The sequence below is a fragment of the Siphateles boraxobius genome, unplaced genomic scaffold (genome assembly GCF_051911475.1).
Source record: "Siphateles boraxobius isolate OS27281-9 unplaced genomic scaffold, OSU_SipBor_1 127, whole genome shotgun sequence".
In the NCBI taxonomy this organism is placed as follows: domain Eukaryota; kingdom Metazoa; phylum Chordata; class Actinopteri; order Cypriniformes; family Leuciscidae; genus Siphateles; species Siphateles boraxobius.
Window position 1 is genome coordinate 392,287 of NW_027508730.1, and position 12,611 is coordinate 404,897.

The following is a 12,611-nucleotide window of genomic DNA, read 5'->3' on the forward strand; positions in this document are numbered from 1 at the left end:
CTGAACACACTAAACACACTGAACACACTAAACACACTGAAAACACTAAACACACGTTACACACTGAACACACTAAACACACGTTACACACTGAACACACATTACACACTAAACACACTGAACACACTGAACACACGTTATACACTGAACACACTAAAGACACGTTACACACTGAACACACTAAACACACATTACACACTGAACACACATTACACACGTTACACACTGAACACACATTACACAAGTTACACACTGAACACACATTACACACGTTACACACTGAACACACTGAACACACTAAACACACTGAACACACTAAACACACTGAACACACTAAACACACTGAAAACACTAAACACACGTTACACACTGAACACACTAAACACACGTTACACACTGAACACACATTACACACTAAACACACTGAACACACTGAACACACGTTATACACTGAACACACTAAAGACACGTTACACACTAAACACACTAAACACACGTTACACACTGAACACACATTACACACTAAACACACTGAACACACTAAACACACTGAACACACGTTACACACTGAACACACGTTACACACTGAACACACATTACACACGTTACACACTGAACACACTTTACACACTGAACGCACGTTACACACTGAACACACGTTATACACTGAACACACGTTACACACGTTACACACTAAACACACTGAACACACATTACACACTAAACACACTGAACACACTGAACACACTAAACACCCAGAACACACGTTACACACTGAACACGTTACACACTGAACACACGTTACACACTGAACACACGTTACACACTAAACACTGAACACATTTTACAAACTGAACACACATTACACACGTTACACACTGAACACACGCTACACACTGAACACACTGAACACACGTTACACACTGAACACACTTTACACACTTTACACACTGAACACACGTTACACACTAAACACACTGAACACACGTTACACACTGAACACACATTACACACTTTACACACTGAACACACTGAACACACTGAACACACGTTACACACTGAACACACATTACACACTGAACACACATTACACACGTTACACACTGAACACACGTTACACACTGAACACACATTACACAGGTTACACACTGAACACACGCTACACACTGAACACACTGAACAAACGTTACACACTGAACACACATTACACAGGTTACACACTGAACACACTGAACAAACGTTACACACTGAACACACGTTACACACTGAACACACGTTACACACTGAACACACGTTACACACTGAACACACGTTAGACACTAAACACACGTTACACACTGAACACACGTTACACACTGAACACACATTACACACGTTACACACTGAACACACGTTACACACTGAACACACGTTACACACTGAACACACATTACACACGTTACACACTGAACACACATTACACACTGAACACACGTTACACACTGAACACACGTTACACACTGAACACACGTTACAAACTGATCACACGTTACACACTGAACACACATTACACACTGAACACACATTACACACTGAACACAAATTACAAACTGAACACACTGAACACACCTTACATACTGAACACACGTTACACACTGAACAGACGTTACACACTGAACACACGTTACAAACTGATCACACGTTACAAACTGATCACACGTACCACACTGAACACACATTACACACTGAACACACATTACACACTGAACACAAATTACACACTGAACACACTGAACACACGTTACACACTGAACACACATTACACACTGAACACACGTTACACACTGAACACACGTTACAAACTGATCACACGTTATACACTGAACACACATTACACACTGAACACACGTTACACACTGAACACACGTTACACACTGAACACACGTTACACACTGAACACACGTTACACACTGAACACACGTTACACACTGAACACACGTTACACACTGAACACACTGAACATACGTTACACACTGAAAACACGTTACACACTGAACACACGTTACACACTGAACACAAATTACACATGTTACACACTGAACGCAAATTACACGTTACAAACTGAACACACATTACACACTGAACACACATTACACACTGAACACAAATTACACACTGAACACACATTACACACTGAACACACATTACACACTGAACACAAATTACACGTTACACACTGAACACCAGAGGTGTGGACACGTGTGACTTGGACTCGAGTCAGACTCGAGTCATGAATTTGACGACTTCAGACTCGACTCGACAAAATTGTACAAAGACTTGCAACTCGACTTGGACTTTAACATCAATGACTCGTGACTTCACTTGGACTTGTGCCTTTTGAGTAGAGAAGACTTGCTACTTCCCATGAAAACTGGGGGGAAAATGTTCACACGGCCGCGCCGCTCTCAGTTTATCTGCATCTGTAAAGTTAGTACTGTAAAGACAAATTGCCACCACCACTGACCCTGGTCCCCTTGCACCATACGTTAAAACTCACACGTAATTTAGGCGTTATTTTTGACTCAGAACTCAATTTAGAAAAACAAGTATCAGCTGTAGTGAAATCCAGTTTCTATGAGTTGAGAATAATTTCCAAACTCAAGCCTTTTCTGTTATTCAAAGATTTGGAAAAAGTCATTCATGCCTTCATAACCTCCCTTATAGACTATTGTAATTCTCTATACTTTGGTCTCCCTCTGACTCTAGTGGCACAGCTTCAGATGGTTCAAAACGCAGCGGCCAGAGTGCTCACAAACACAAAAAAACGTGAACACATCACACCCGTCCTAGCCTCTTTGCACTGGCTTCCTGTCCAGTCTAGGATACAATCTAAAATACTGCTAATGGTTTTTAAATCTCTACGCGCACTGGCCCCAAGCTACTTAGCAAATACCATTCAGCTCCAAGCAACTCCCAGAGCCCTCAGATCCTGCCAGTCAGGGCCGGCTGCATGTCCCACGGTCCCGGCTAAAGCGGAAGGGTGACAGAGCCTTCTCTGTTGCTGGCCCTCAGCTGTGGAACCGACTGCCACCCGAAATCAGAAATGCCCCCCATATTGATTTTTTTAAAGCTAGACTTAAAACCCACCTTTTTATATTGGCCTTTTAGGCATCTTAAATGTTTTTCCTGCTAAGTGTGTGTTTAACCTGCTGTCTCTCTGTAATGTTGTTTAGCCTAAACTAAATGTATTTGTAAATGTATTTCTGTTACATGTGTTTTATTACCCTGTGGCCAGTACAACTATGTACAGCACTTTGGTCAGCGCATGCTGTTTTAAATGTGCTATAGAAATAATCTTTACTTACTTTACTTACTATCTCTGAAAAAAAATGTGCACCACCTGTATGCATGCAGAGAGCACGCGCGCTGCCTGCACGACATCCAATCACTGTAGTCCCACGTTGTTTTGATTCGACAGCATCACAGGCTGCATTTACACTTGGCATTAACATGAACACAATGTTCTCATTATGAAGAAGGTCGTTCAGTGTCTTTCTGTAAAACTGCACATATTGTCTTATTTCAGCCAATCTGATATAAACTTATACAGCGTATACAGTAACGCAGTTCATCACCAAAAGGTTTTTTACTGCAGATCTGCACTTTTTCCTGCCAAAATGAACATTTTTACACTGAATTTCTGTCTTCAGCGTGTTTGCACCTCAAATTAGAATACGATGAATTTAAATTTGCATGAATGAAAATTGAGTGAGAAACAATATAAGGTTGATGTCGACATCTGAACTGAAATTCATTAATAATTCATTGAAATTCATCTGAATTCATTGATAACTCGATAACTCTAAAAAAAAGATTTTAGCAGAATTACATTACATTCGTATCTTACAGTTTTTGTGAATATTTTTAATTATTGATTGACAGCCAATCAAGACCAGAGGCGGGCATTATGCAGATTATTACAAACCTACAGGAATTACTGAATTACTGACGACTCGTTTCAGTTCAGAATCGCTTCTTTCTTTTAGGAGACAAGCAGATCTTTTACATTCACAAACATCTCTGTTACACACTACATGAGAGGGAATATTCAAAAAGCATAATGGGGGCACTCAAATGTCAGTTCTGATCATCTGAGAGACTGTAAGACACACATGAAGAGACATCATCATACAGGAGTACATGATCATTTACACAAATCTTACTTCAGAACTTCAGACTCGCGGCATAAACTTCTTGGTTTTATGGTAACTTAGTAACATCAGATAGTGTGTTTGACCTCTGACCTGATCATACCCAGGGTTACATCATGTGACTTACAGCAACTTACAAGGCGAGTCTGACAGGCCATCTGCCGTCCGCTAGTGCTATCACTTGTGCGGAGAGAGAAACAGCAGCGTCTGAGGTCACTGTGAGATGAAAAGCGCATGCTAATGCTGTTCGCTCAAACCACCGACTGACGAGCGCATGCTAATGCTGTTCGCTCAAACCACCGACTGAAGAGTGCATGCTAATGCTGTTCGCTCAAACCACCGACTGAAGAGCGTATGCTAATGCTGTTCGCTCAAACCACCGACTGAAGAGCGCATGCTAATGTTGTTCGCTCAAACCACCGACTGATGAACACATGCTAATGCTGTTCGCTCAAACCACCGACTGAAGAGCACATGCTAATGCTGTTCGCACAAACCACCGACTGAAGAGCACTAATGCTGTTCGCTCAAACCACTGACTAACGAGCGCATGCTAATGCTGTTCGCTCAAACCACCGACTGACGAGCGCATGCTAATGCTGTTCGCTCAAACCACCGACTGACAAGCGCATGCTAATGCTGTTCGCTCAAACCACTGACTGACGAGCGCATACTAATGCTGTTCGCTCAAACCCCCGACTGAAGAGCACATGCTAATGCTGTTCGCTCAAACCACCAACTGACGAGCGCATGCTAATGCTGTTCGCTCAAACCACCGACTGACAAACGCATGCTAATGCTGTTCGCTCAAACCACCAACTGACGAGCGCATGCTAATGCTGTTCGCTCAAACCACCAACTGACGAGCGCATGCTAATGCTGTTCGCTCAAACCACCGACTGACAAACGCATGCTAATGCTGTTCGCTCAAACCACCAACTGATGAGCGCATGCTAATGCTGTTCGCTCAAACCACCGACTGATGAGCACATGCTAATGTTGTTCGCTCAAACCACCGACTGACGAACACATGCTAATGCTGTTCGCACAAACCACCGACTGAAGAGCACAAGCTAATGCTGTTCGCTCAAACCACCAACTGACGAGCGCATGCTAATGCTGTTCGCTGAAACCACTGACTGACGAGCGCATGCTAATGCTGTTCGCTCAAACCACCGACTGAAGAGCACATGCTAATGCTGTTCGCTCAAACCACCAACTGACAAGCGCATGCTAATGCTGTTCGCTCAAACCACCGACTGACAAACGCATGCTAATGCTGTTCGTTCAAACCACCGACTGACGAGCGTATGCTAATGCTGTTCGCTCAAACCACAGACTGACGAGTGCATGCTAATGCTGTTCACTCAAACCACCGACTGATGAGCGCATGCTAATGTTGTTCGATCAAACCACCGACTGACGAACACATGCTAATGCTGTTCGCTCAAACCACCGACTGAAGAGCACATGCTAATGCTGTTCGCACAAACCACCGACTGAAGAGCACTAATGCTGTTCGCTCAAACCACTGACTAACGAGCGCATGCTAATGCTGTTCGATCAAACCACTGACTGAAGAGCCCATGCTAATGCTGTATAAAACAATAAAAGTAGTGTCCGTGACGTCACCCAGTGTTTCTGAAGAGCGTTTCTGAAGCCCAAAGTGGGCGGAGCCGGCTGTCGCCATCTCGGCAGCGTCACTCCTGGATAAATGAAAATGTGCAGCGAGGCGGATTAGCTGAGGTGATGTTATGAACAGACAGCGACAAACACTAGTAGTGACATCAGCGGCAATCCAACTGTCACTCAAGTGGCCACGCCCTTAATTATGCTGAACTTTAAGGCTTAATATAATTTAAACTAATGAGTTATTATAAATGTCACACCCCTCACAGTCATCATGAAGAGCAAAATTAGCTATATAGACCAAAACCACTTTTTGCACCAGACTGTGAACTTTTTTTTTTCTGCTGTTGTGGCATCTTCTATGGAGACCTACTCCAGAATTGTGCAGGCAGTGGCGGTGTCTGTGGAAGAGAAACAACATCTCCACAAAGATCAAGATCCGCCTCTTTCGAACGCTGATCCTACCAATTCTTCTCTATGGATCTGAAACATGGAGATCTCAAGATGGATTTGACCAAACTTGAAGTTTTCCAAATGTGATGCCTGCGCCAGATCCTGGGAATTTCGATTCGTGACCGAATCACCAACAACGCAATCCGAGCCAGATGCCAACAACAACCAGTCATCGAAGAGCAGATACAACAACGAATGGATGCAAATCGAATACCACACCAATTCCTCTGGAGGACACGACCAACCCAGTGGAAAATCCAGCGCACTGCACCCAAGAAAACATGGATCAAACAAATCGAAGAAGATCGGAAGAACCAGCGGCTTGACCCACAGCAGGCAAGAGTAGTCGCCACAGACTCGAAAAACATGAAGACAAGTGATGAACAAGTTTGAAATCCTGCGGCACCCACAGCCGCATACTGGCTGCGAGCTCGTCCTCCCCCAGGAGTCAGCTGGAGATTAAAGAAGAAGAGATGAGAAACATGGTATTTTTGCTGTAAAGTTGGGCATATTAACATGGGGGTCTATGGGATTGACTGTCTTCTGCAGTCGGCCTCTAGTGGCCAGTGGTTGAACTGCAGTTTAAGTCGCTCTGTTGGATTGGTTTGTCGAACAGAAGAGAAAAGTGTATCCAGGCAGAAGTGGGTTCAGTGAATGTAACTAATGTTGATGGCAGTTAAAGGAGAAACGATGCAATTTGATCTTTTTTTTTCTCATTTTGACAACTACAGAAGGGGAAAGTTGCTTCTCAATGAATAATTTAAGTTCCAGCTTCCAGAGTCTGTGGAAAGCAGAAGATTTCTCCTCAAATGCAAACTAAAGCAAGTGTTCACGGCCTTCACTATACAGAACACAATCAAACACAGAGACAGAACGCCTTGAAACACTTCTGAGTTCATGACTGGGATTCGTTCTTCATACGTGGATTTCTCAACTAGCTGGATTTCTTTGTTGATGATTTGACATGATCCAGGATTGTTAGCTTCTTTAAAGCTCATCCCGGAGCAATATATCCGTCAGATCAAACCTGCTTATTTCATGTAAACAGGATTAGATTGCATCTTTTTAAGCGGATGTGATACTAGTCTGTCCCAGTCACTGCTACTTTCTTACAAGAGAACCCTAACGAACCCAGGACAATAATCATTTAAAATAATAATAATAATTTTGAAATTAATGTGCAAATAATATTATAATGTTCTGTAGTCAATCATAACATAGATAGCCAATTTTACTCACCGAGAGATTTATCCGTGAGGGAATATTAATTACCTAATAATTGTATTGGAGTCTTACACACACGATGCGCAGTTAGTCTGAGTCGTGCATTAATATGAACAGCTGTTATGGGAGTGGCTAATGCAGATAACTGTCAAACTTTAATTAACGCTGTCACGTAACAAATCTGCTTCACCGGTAAAATAAAGGAATTGCTCATTACAACATTTAAATAAAAATGTAAAGCCTGTACAAATACTAGAAATCATGAAATTATGGAAATAATCGGGAATCATATAACAAACAGCACACATTTAATTTGACACATTTTAAAAGTTTTTTGTCAGGTGTGTGTGATTCATTTTTAATGATATGATCTCAGCCAATTGCTGCGTTGCTGTTCATGGTTTCCAGTATCGATATATCTGCCCTTTCTAGTGAACACAAGAACACCTAGTAATCTCAGACTACTTAATCCAGATATTTTAATCAAATCTGCAAATTTGTTTGAAGCCAGAGATCAGTTATCAGGATTAGGAGATCTGGGATCTGTTAAACCATCTCAGATGTATTAAGCGAGGTACGAAGAATGAACCGCCCGTCACTAAACGGTCCTGTCATCAGAACACTGAAGGCTTAATGTGTGCGCACTAATGAGTGCCCTACATCAGATAACGGTTGCCCTCGTCTCGGTCATGTGAAGATGAGCACAAGCGTGTGAAGGCCTCCTTCCCTTCTCCTCTGTACAGATTCAACATTATCAAAACGAATGCCATCCGCTTGGATCCGCGGAAACTGACACAATTCAGTATTTTGTTGCCGAACAAGTAATTTGGTGAGGTCAATTTGTAAAGAAAGATTGCACGTCTGCGCATATATATATATATTAAAACGTAATATGCGCGTGTGAACGCCTTCAGTGTTTTCACAGATTCACGTTTTTGAAGTTTACACGGAGATAATAAAGTTTTTTTGCGTTCTCCAGCACCAAACACTGTTGTCCTCCAAATGAACCGTTAGAACGCAGTTTCTGTTTTCTGTTAGAACGGTGTGTGTTAGCGGCCGCTAAGTTAATAACTAATGATCTTTGCAACGGAAGTGAATCAATCAAAACTAACTTTATCTGGACAATAACTTTATTCTAGATCTGATGTAAACACAAAACAAACAACAGAAGAGCCGTAAACCTGAGCGGGAAAATCCCTGCGAGAGGAGAAACAGGTGATCCTGGAGGAGAAGAGAGAGAGAGAGAGAGAGAGAGAGAGAGAGAGAGAGAGAGAGAGAGAGAGAGAGAGAGAGACAGAGAGAGACAGAGAGAGACAGAGAGAGAGAGACAGAGAGAGAGAGAGAGAGAGAGAGACAGAGAGAGAGAGAGACAGAGAGAGACAGAGAGAGAGAGACAGAGAGAGACAGAGAGAGAGAGAGAGAGAGAGACAGAGAGAGAGAGAGAGAGGAGTCCACGGCTCAGTGAGGGGCACTGCTCTTTGAGACCCCAGAGACTCGATGATGGGCAGACGCATTAGAGATCTGTGAGGAATAATCGTATTAAAGCGAGAGGGAAGAGAGGAAAGAAAGAAAGGAAGAGTGGGAAGAGAAGAAAAGGAAGAGAAGAGAAGAAAAGGAAGAGAAGAGAAGAAAAGGAAGAGAGGGAAGAGAAGAAAAGGAAGAGAAGAGAAGATAAGAGAAGGAAGAGATGGAAGAGAAGAAAAGGAAGAGAAGAGAAGATAAGAGAAGGAAGAGAGGGAAGAGAAGAAAAGGAAGAGAAGAGAAGGAAGAGAGGGAAGAGAAGAAAAGGAAGAGAAGAGAAGAGAAGGAAGAGAGGGAAGAGAAGAAAAGGAAGAGAAGAGAAGAGAAGGAAGAGAGGGAAGAGAAGAAAAGGAAGAGAAGAGAAGAGAAGGAAGAAGAGAAGAGAAGAGAAGGAAGAGAGGGAAGAGAAGAAAAGGAAGAGAAGAGAAGAGAAGAGAAGGAAGAGAGGGAAGAGAAGAAAAGGAAGAGAGGGAAGAGAAGAAAAGGAAGAGAAGAAAAGGAAGAGAGGGAAGAGAAGAAAAGGAAGAGAAGAGAAGAGAAGGAAGAGAGGGAAGAGAAGAAAAGGAAGAGAAGAGAAGAGAATAAAAGGAAGAGAAGAAAAGAAAAGGAAGAGAAGAGAAGGAAGAGAGGGAAGAGAAGAGAAGAGAAGAAAAGGAAGAGAAGAGAAGAAAAGAAAAGGAAGAGAAGAGAAGGAAGAGAAGAGAAGAAAAGGAAGAGAATAGAAGAAAAGGAAGAGAAGAGAAGAAAAGAAAAGGAAGAGAAGAGAAGAGAAGGAAGAGAGGGAAGAGAAGAGAAGAAAAGGAAGAGAAGAGAAGGAAGAGAGGAGAGGAAAGAGATGGAAAATAGGAGAGAGAAGGAAGAGAGGAGAGGAAAGAGAGGGGAAAGAGGAGAGAGAGAAGAGAGGGAAGAGAAGAGAAGGAAGAGTGGAGAGGAAAGAGAAGAGAGGGAAAAGAGGAGAGAAGAGATGGAAAAGAAGGAAGAGAAGAGAGGGAAGAGAGGGAAAAGAGGAGAGAAGAGATGGAAAAGAAGGAAGAGAAGAGAGGGAAAAGAGGAGAGGGAAGAGAAGAGATGGAAAAGAAGGAAGAGAAGAGAGGGAAAAGGGGAGAGAAGAGAGGGAAAAGAGGAGAGAAGAGAGGGAAAAGAGGAGAGAAGAGAGGGAAAAGAGGAGAGAAGAGAGGAGAGGGAAGAGAAGAGAAGGAAGAGTGGAGAGGAAAGAGAAGAGAGGGAAAAGAGGAGAGGGAAGAGAAGAGAGGGAAAAGAGGAGAGAAGAGATGGAAAAGAAGGAAGAGAAGAGAGGGAAAAGAGGAGAGAAGAGATGGAAAAGAAGGAAGAGAAGAGAGGGAAGAGAGGAGAGAAGAGAGGGAAAAGAGGAGAGAAAGGATGGAAAAGAAGGAAGAGAAGAGAGGGAAGAGAGGAGAGGGAAGAGAAGAGATGGAAAAGAAGGAAGAGAAGAGAGGGAAAAGAGGAGAGAAGAGAGGGAAAAGAGGAGAGAAGAGAGGAGAGGGAAGAGAAGAGAGGGAAAAGAGGAGAGAAGAGATGGAAAAGAAGGAAGAGAAGAGAGGGAAAAGAGGAGAGAAGAGAGGGAAAAGAGGAGAGAAGAGAGGGAAAAGAGGAGAGAAGAGATGGAAAAGAAGGAAGAGAAGAGAGGGAAAAGAGGAGAGAAGAGAGGGAAAAGAGGAGAGAAGAGATGGAAAAGAAGGAAGAGAAGAGAGGGAAAAGAGGAGAGAAGAGAGGGAAAAGAGGAGAGAAGAGATGGAAAAGAAGGAAGAGAAGAGAGGGAAGAGAGGAGAGGGAAGAGAAGAGATGGAAAAGAAGGAAGAGAAGAGAGGGAAAAGAGGAGAGAAGAGAGGGAAAAGACGAGAGAAGAGAGGAGAGGGAAGAGAAGAGAAGAGAAGAGAGGGAAAAGAGGAGAGAAGAGATGGAAAAGAAGGAAGAGAAGAGAGGGAAAAGAGGAGAGAAGAGAGGGAAAAGAGGAGAGAAGAGATGGAAAAGAAGGAAGAGAAGAGAGGGAAAAGAGGAGAGAAGAGAGTGAAGAGAGGAGAGGGAAGAGAAGAGAAGAAAGAGAGGAGAGGAAGAGAGGGAACGAGTGAAGGGCAGACGGAGCCGTCAGGTGACACACCTCAGCAGTTTCATCTGAGACCTCACGCGTTTCAAAGGCAACACATTGTTTTAGTCTGCGGCGTGTTTTAGTCCTGAAGGCGAAACGGTAAACATTAAGCCTTCGGGACGTTTGATTCGCTCTGAGGATCTGACATCATTACAGGACACGATACGATCACGCCAAACTAAAACTAAAAGTCTACAATCGTCAACAGAACTGAGCTGAGATTAAACGCCATTTCAATCCCTGAATATGACCTGAATGAGAAATATTTACAGTATTTTTAACTACAAGGGCAAAGTTGAATGCCAATAGATGGATGGATGGATGGATGGATGGATGGATGGATGGATGGATGGATGGATGGATGGATGGATAGGCCTTTGAGTTCAATCAGAGCAGCTGTTTATTCTCTCTCTCTCTCTCTCTCTCTGAAAACTGGCACCCTTCCCATTTCATTATTAATTCTTTCAATCAAGAGCACCGTGACGAATCGTTGCATGGAGAATCACAACCCTGAGGAACACAGACTGTTTGACTGGCGCTTTAGGAGGGAAATCCTTGACTAATGGCATCTCCTACACGCCTGCTGTAATAAGAGTGTCTTTCTCTCCTGAATGGGCCGGTTAAACGGCTCCGGTGGATTTATATCCCCACACCTGCGCTGGAGAGTCTCTGCCAAACAGCTTTACCTGCAAACCCTTCCCAGAGTCCCTCTGACAGGAGACACCTGGGAGATCTGAGAACCAACAGACAGTAAGTGGAGAATCGCATCCGTCTCAGAACCGGCTGAGCCAGGAGTGATCCTCCATGATGGTCTGGATGATTATTGCCAGTTAGTGCCAGTCTGGGATGGTTAGCACGGGTTAGTGCCGGTCTGGACCAGTTAGTGCCGGTCTGGGATGATTATTGCCAGTTAGTGTCGGTCTGGGATGGTTATTGCTGGTTAGTGCCGGTCTGATCCAGTTAGGGCCGGTCTGGGATGGTTAGTGCTGGTTTGTGCCGGTCTGGGATGGTTAGTGCTGGTTAATGCCGGTCTGATCCAGTTAGGGCCGGTCTGGGATGATTATTGCCAGTTAGTGTCGGTCTGGGATGGTTATTGCTGGTTAGTGCCGGTCTGGGATGGTTAGCACGGGTTAGTGCCGGTCTGGACCAGTTAGGGCCGGTCTGGGATGATTATTGCCAGTTAGTGTCGGTCTGGGATGGTTATTGCTGGTTAGTGCCGGTCTGATCCAGTTAGGGCCGGTCTGGGATGGTTAGTGCTGGTTAGTGCCGGTCTGGGATGGTTAGTGCTGGTTAGTGCCGGTCTGATCCAGTTAGGGCCAGTCTGGGATGATTATTGCCAGTTAGTGTCGGTCTGGGAAGGTTAGTGCTGGTTAGTGCCGGTCTGATCCAGTTAGTGCCGGTCTGGGATGGTAAGTGCTGGTTAGTGCCGGTCTGATCCAGTTAGTGCCGGTCTGGGATGGTAAGTGCTGGTTAGTGCCGGTCTGATC